Source organism: Mus caroli, unplaced genomic scaffold, assembly GCF_978045245.1.
Source record: "Mus caroli unplaced genomic scaffold, Mus_caroli_1 scaffold_12, whole genome shotgun sequence".
Classification (NCBI taxonomy): domain Eukaryota; kingdom Metazoa; phylum Chordata; class Mammalia; order Rodentia; family Muridae; genus Mus; species Mus caroli.
Genome location: NW_028227267.1, coordinates 48,287,368 through 48,293,575, shown reverse-complemented (window position 1 = coordinate 48,293,575; position 6,208 = coordinate 48,287,368).

Sequence of the window (6,208 nt, the reverse complement as noted above, 5' to 3'; positions counted from 1 at the left end):
TTATGTGTTGAGAAGTAAACGGATCAATTTGTAGTAGTTTTGTCAACTTGACACAAGCAATAGCCATCTAGAAAGAGGGAACCTAGACTGGAAAAATGCATATCAATTGGCATTTAGCCAAATCTCTGGAGCATTTTCTTGGCTAATGATCAACGTGAAAGTCCCAAACTCACTGTGGGCAATGGAACTCCCATTCTGGTAGTTTTGTGTTGTGTGAAAATAGCAATTCTTCCTGAAACATGAGAATCAAGTCAGTTAAAAAAAAAAAAAAGTCAGTTAGCAGCATCCCTCCACGGTTCTGTTTCAGATCCTGACTCTGGGTTCTTCCTTGACTTCCTGCCTTGTGTTCCCTTGATGATGGACTGTAACCTGTGAGCCAAATAAGCTTTTTACTCTCCAACTTGGTTTTGGTCAGATTTTACTACACCCATAGAACAGGACAGTATGTAAAAACTGCTGCATCAATACAGACTTCCAGCAAGGACAGAAGCTTTGGTATGTCAAAAGCTCCAGGCGGGAGGCAGTGGGTGTTTCAGTTCAGATCACAGAATCTAAATGGGCAGTCTCAATAGCCTTGGACAGTATAGCTTTGTTTTTAATTCAAAACGCCTGTTCTTAGAGTTAATGTTTTTCAGCTTGTTACAGTTTTGTATTGTCAATATTCCATTGAAAGACCATTCACACACTGTATAACTCAGTCATTCAAAGTGTATTCTATGATAGAGTTTTGTTAATAGCTATTATGTGGAAATAGACATTTGTCCTATGTGGTCTATTGTAGTTGGTGCCTATCACATGCTTTTGTATATTTCAAACTTCATTTTGTAGCAAAAGTCAGTATGTCATTTTTTTCCATTGTTGTGACATTGTTTTCCATGGGTTGGCTACATTTTTCCAGTCATCTATTGTCAAACACTGGGTTATTTCTACTTTGTGAAGTTATGGATATGCAGATATGAGCACTTGTATACTACTTCTTATGTGATACACACTTTCATTTCTCTTTGGTATATTACTAGGAAATTAATTACTATTTTTCAAAGTAGCTTCAATATTTTCCCTTCCCATGAACAGTGCATGCTGATTTCAAGTTCTCCATGCTTTAGACAAAACTTGTTCTATTATCTTTATTTTATATTTTCAGTTTTCATGGGAGTGATGTTGTCTTAGGGTTTTATTGCTGTGAAAAGACAGTATGGCCAAGGCAACTGTTATCAAGTAAAACATGTAATTGGGGATACCTTACAGTTAATGGATATTACAGATAATGGTCAAGTTTAGCCCACTATCATCACGGTGGGAAGCCTGGTAATGTTCAGTCAGACACAGAGCTGAAGGAGCCTGAAGTTCTGCCTCTTGATCCTCAGTCAGCCAAACCAGACTGGATGTATTTAAGACCTCAAAGCCCTGTCTCCACAGTATCACACTTGCACTAAGAAGCAACACTTCCTCCAGTAAAGCCATGCCTACCAACAGTGCCACTCTGTACAGACAGTCACCAAACACAGGAATCTATGGGGGTGGGGGGACCTATTCAAGCCACCACCTGGGTCATACACTGTTAGAGTTTTGTGTTTTCTATAATCTCACAGTGTTTAACATTCTTTCATGTGCTTATCAAGCATTTCCATAAAATTCTTAGAAGACCATCTATGCACCTTTTTGCTCATTTTTAAACCTAGGTTATTTCTCTGTTTATCACTAAGGTGAGGAGAGGCTTATGAATTCTGTTTGGAGGTGTGCTATCAGATAAATGAATTGTAAATACTTTTTTCCCATTGTGGGGCCATTCTCATGTTATTAATAATGTGCTTTGAACCATAAAGATCATTTTATCTGTGTTCTATTTTCCTTCCCACTCCAGTAAAATATCTAAGAAAGATGTGCCTACAACATTCACAAGAATCTATACCATGTTTATTGATATATGGTTTATAGCTTTGCTATTTTATTTTTAATCTAGGATCCATTTAGACTTAGGTTTTATGTATTGAATAAAATAAAGGTATCATCGTAGTTTCACACAGGAACATCAAAATGTGTTCCCCAATTCTCAACTTCATATAGAAAATAACAACAACAAAAAAAAAACAAAAAACAAACAAGCAAATAACCCCCCCCCCAAAAAAAAAAAACAGGATAGAAAAAACAACCCTGAAAAAAAAAACTTCTGGAGATATCACTATCCCTGACTTCAGGCTGTACTGCACAGCAACAGTAGTAAAAGTTACATGGTTTTGGTATAGAAACAGACAGGTTGATCAATGGAATCAAATGAAGACCCAGAAACAAAGGCACATACATACGGACACTTGATTTTTGAAAAAGAAGCCAAATTGATACAATGGAAAAAAGAGAGCATCTTCAACAAATAGTGATGATCTAACTGGCTGTCACCATGTCGAAGAGTGCAAACAATTCCTCTTTCTCACCCTGCACAAAACTCAAATCCAAGTTGACCTAAGACCACAACCAGATATACTAAATCTAATAGAACAGAAAGTAGAGAATAAGCTTGAACTCATCGGTACGAGAGATGACTTCCTGAACACAACACTAAATGGCTCAGGCACTAAGATCAACAAGGACCTCATAAAACTGAAAATCTTCAGTAAGTCAAAGGACTCCTTCAATAGGACAAAACAACAGCCTACATATTGGAAAAAGATCTTCACCAACCTGTCATCTAACAAAGGATTAATATCTAAATTATATAAGGGACTCAAGAGGGTAGACACCAACACCAATAACCCAATTATAAAAGAAGCACAAGCCTGATAAAGCTGTCTCTTGAGAGGCTATGCCAGTGCCTGACAAATACAGAAGTGGATACTCACAGTCATCTATTGGATGAAGCACAGGGTCCCCACTGAAGGAGTTAGAGAAAGGACCCGAGGAGCTGAAGAGGTTTGCAGCCCCGAAGGAGGAACAACAATATAAACTAACCAGTAACCCCAGAGCTCCCTGGGACTAAACCACCAATCAAAGAAAATACATGGTGGGACTCATGGCTCTAACTGAATATGTAGCAGAGAATGACCTAGTCGGTCATCAATGGGAGGAGAGGCCCTTGGTTCTGTGACTGTTCTATGCCCCAGTATAGGGGAATGCCAAGGCCAGGAAGCAGGAGTGGGTGGGTTGAGGAGCAGGGGCAGTGGGGAAGGGATAGGGGATCTTTGGAGTGGAAACTAGGAAAGGGGATAACATTTGAAATGTAAATAAAAATATATTTAAAAAAAAAAAAAACCTTGAGGGACCCACGAGATATAGAGGAATTCACGCCAGAAATTAAGCAACATTTAGAGCCCGGTGTGGTGGCGCACACCTTTAATCCCAGCACTCGGGAGGCAGAGGCAGGCAGATTTCTGAGTTCGAGGCCAACCTGGTCTACAAAGTGAGTTCCAGGACAGCCAGGGCTATACAGAGAAACCCTGTCTTGAAACCCTCGCCCCCCAAAAAGATTTGCCTCAGTACGGGGGAACGCCAGGGTCAAGAAGTGGGAGTGGGTGGGTAGGGGAGTGGGGGTGAGGGTCTGGGGGACTTTTGGGATAGCATTTGAAATGTAAATGAAGAAAATACCTAATTAAAAAAAAGAAACATTTAGAGCTGAGCAGCAATGAAAATACTGCATATTAATAATGTAGGCTAGAGCTAAAGTAAACTATCATGAAAAAGCATTGCCTTAACTCATCAAGAAATATATTTCTGCAATAACAATTAATGAAAACAGGCCATGGGTTGAAAGGAGAATAGGGAGGGGCTCATGAGAGGGTTTGTGGGAAGCAGAGGAAAGGAAGGAATGCTGTAATTAAATTACATTCTCAGAAATAAACTAAAGCAACAAAGTATAAAAAAGAGAAGAGAGAGAAGTACAGAGCTAAACAGAGAATTCTCAACAGAGAAATCTCTTGCCAATCAAAATGGCCTTGAAATTCCACCCTAGACCCATGAGAATGGCTAAGATCAAAAACTCAAGGAATGGCACGTGCTGTGGAGGATGTGGAGAGAAGGAAACACTCCTCCATTGCTAAGTGGAGCGGAAACTTGTAAAAAAGAAAACACTCTGCAAATCAATGTGTCTCTTTCTCAGAAAAAGCAAAACAAAACAAACATAACAAATAAACAAACAAAAAACCGGGAATAGTTCTACCTCAAGATCCAGTTATACCACTCCTGGGCAAAACCACAAAAGATTCTCCATCATCCCACAAGGACCCTTGCTCAACTGTGTTCAAGCAGCTTTATTTGTAATATCCAGAAACTGGAAACAACCTAGATGTCCCTCAACTGAAGAATAGATAAAGAAAATGTGGTTCATTTAAACAATGGAATACTACTCAGCTATTAAAATCAAGGACATCACAAAGTTTGCAGGCAAATGGAAGGAACTATAACATCATTCTGAGTGAGGTTAACCAGACCCCAAAGGAAATGCATGGTGTGTACTCACTTTTACCTGGATAGTAGCTATAAAGTTCAGTGTAACCCTACTATGATCCACAGGGGTATAGGGGTAAAATGTGTATAAGAGGGTATTCTGAGAGGGGAAGCTGATATTGGGATGCAAAGTGAATAAATAAATAAATCCATTATAAATCATCATCGTCATCATCATCAAGACACACTTTGCTCTATTGTCCAGGAACTTAAAACTGTTTGGGGAAGAGCAAATCCTTTACTCTCATACCTGGATATAACTACGAACATATTTGAGTAAAAACTGCCCATGTTTGAATGGGGCATTTGAAATGTAAATGAAGAAAATATCTAATAAAAAATGCCTTAAAAAAAGAAAATGTGGTACATTTACACAATGAAGTACTACACAGCTATAAAAAACAATGAATTTATAAAATTCTTAGGCAAATGGATGGAACTAGAAAATATCATACTGAGTGAGGTAACCCAATCACAAAAGAACACACATGATATGCACTCACTGATAGGTGGATATTAGCCCAGAAGCTTGGAATACCCAAGATATAATTGACAACCACATGAAGCTTAAGAAGGAAGACCAAAGTGTGCGTACTTCAATCCTTCTTAGAAGGGGGAACAAAATACCCATGGAAGGAGTTACAGAGACAAAGTGTGGAGCAGAGACTGAAGGAATGACCATCTAGAGACTGCCCCACCTGGGGATCCATCCCATTTACAGTCACAACCCAGTACACTATTGTGGATGCCAACAAGTGCTAGCTGACAGAAACTTGTTATAGATGTCTCCTGAGAGGCTCCACCAGTGCCTGAAAAATACAGAGGTGGATGCTCATAGCCATCCTTTGTGCGGAGCACAAGGTCCACAATGAAGGTGCTAGAGAAAGCACCCAAGGAGCTGAAGGGGTTTGCAGCCCCATAGGAGGAATGACAATATGAACTAACCGGTACCTCCAGAGCTCCCAGGGACTAAACCACCAACCAAAGAGTACACATTGTGGGACTCATGGCTCTAGCTGCATATGTAGCAGAGGATGGCCTAGTTGGTCATCAATGGGAGGAAAGGGCCTTGGTCCTGTGAAGCCTCTAAGCCCCAATGTAGGGAATGCCAGGGCCAGGAAGCAGGAATGGGTGGGTTGTTGAGCAGGGGGAGGGAGGAGGGGATAGGGGGTTTATGGAGAAAAAACCAGGAAAGGGGATAACATTTGAAATGTAAATTAAGAAAATATCTAATAAAAAAAGAAAAATTGCTTTCTATTTTAATGATTTTCTGTACTGTGCATTAATATCCTAGTAAACAAACTAAGTACCATTATTAAAAGATAAGAATCTTTCTGTTATGAGTATTCTCTACCAGTTGCACCGAGAGGCAATCTAAATGGCACCTGGCAGTCAACTCTATAGAGTCTTGACATCTAATTAGTTACTCTCACAGAGACATCATTGACCATGCTGTAGCCCTCATTGTATGTTTTAGAAACAGGATTTCAAGATGCTTTAGAATATCTATCTATGAAGCATAAAATATAGGAAGCTCCTGGTCTCAACAGAGGAAAACACATCTGTCTCCAGCCCTGGTCTCAGGTTTATGTGCAGACAGGATGTGCCTGGGGAGCACTGTGCACTGACTGCGCAGAAGTATGCAGCTGAGTCCCCAGGATGGGCAGCTGTGATGTTCAGAGAGAGTCGTTTGTCTTTCTTGTTCAGTAGGACAGTGAATCCTTGTCCTTCATTTATTTCTGTACTTGAGAAAACCTTCATAAGCAACTGA